Genomic DNA, 1,320 nt, shown 5'->3' with positions numbered 1-1,320 from the left:
CCCGGCGGAGAGAGACAGCTGCGAGGAAGGAGGGGCCGCCCGTTCTCTCGCGAGAAACCCGAGTGTCTGCCTTGGGCCGGTTGCGGTCCCCAGGGCCGAGGGAGGCGTCCCGGGACCTTTAGTGGCGCGGCTGATAAGTGGAGCAGACGACACGCGAGACGCTGGGCTGGGGGCATTGAACCTGGCCTGTCTGATGAGAATGAAAACCATTATACCCTGAGTTATCTTAGCACCAGGGTGACAACGATGCAGTGGTTAAATATTACTGGGCACGCAAGTTATCTTTGTCTGCCTGAAGGGAAACAGTAATAGAAAGAATCTCTTGAATTCTTCAGAGGAAACCTGCTTTATAGTAAATCATACATGTCTCATGTGTAAACATGCTGAAAGTATTGCCTTGTTTTGCCTTTATTTTGTAAGGAAAAAAGGGATCGCCTGTTTTCCCTCGGTTGCAGTCTAAAAAGAAAAAAATGACATGAAACTAGAAGGGCCTGGCGGGGTGGCACACGCCTGGAATCCCAGCACTGGAATCTCAGCACTTTCTGCTGAGGCAGAAAGACTGACTTGAGTTACATAGTCTGAACTACATAGGGAGACCCCGTCTGGGAAAAAAAAAAAAAAAGCAGAAGAGGCTTCAACATAAAGGAAAGAGGGCAGGTGCAAGAGCTCAGTGCAAAGGCCCTGGGTTTTGTCCCCAGTGTCAGGGAAAACAAAAGTCAACACTGAATAATTAGAGAATTTCAAAGGGTGAAAAAAGCTTCAAAGGGTGAAAACTTCACAATCCTTGTGCCGAAGACTTCACTCTTTTGCATTCTGTTTTTGTTTGTTTGTTGTCTTTTTAGTACCCAGAATCAAACTCCTTGCGCTTGCAAGGCAGGCATCGGAACTACTGAGCTAAATCCTCGGCCTGCATTCTGGCTTTTTCATTTCAGCTCTTGCTAAAAGACTCGTCATAAAAAAAACATTTTTACACCGCCTGCCTCGAAAGCGCAAGGTCCAGAGTTTGATCTGCAGTACCAAAACAAAAAACAAAAACATTGTTATAAGTTTTCCCAGTCCTATGTATTCTTCACACTCTCGGTTCGAAATCCCGTCTCTGTGAAGCGTCTGTTCATTATTTCGGGTCAGGATGTTCTTGGCCTTATTCTAACTCAAAAAAACTTGGCGGAATACTTGGTGGGGCGGGGGCTGGGGATTTAGCTCAGTGGTTCCAGAGTCTGCCTCCAAAGCACAAGAACGGTACCAAAAAGCATATATATATATATATTATATATATATATGTAATATATACATATATACACACATATATAATATATATAA

The sequence above is a fragment of the Fukomys damarensis genome, unplaced genomic scaffold (assembly GCF_012274545.1).
Source record: "Fukomys damarensis isolate Sample0158 unplaced genomic scaffold, DMR_v1.0_HiC HiC_scaffold_38, whole genome shotgun sequence".
In the NCBI taxonomy this organism is placed as follows: domain Eukaryota; kingdom Metazoa; phylum Chordata; class Mammalia; order Rodentia; family Bathyergidae; genus Fukomys; species Fukomys damarensis.
The sequence above is the reverse complement of the archived record's forward strand: the minus strand, read 5'-3'. Positions refer to the sequence as shown.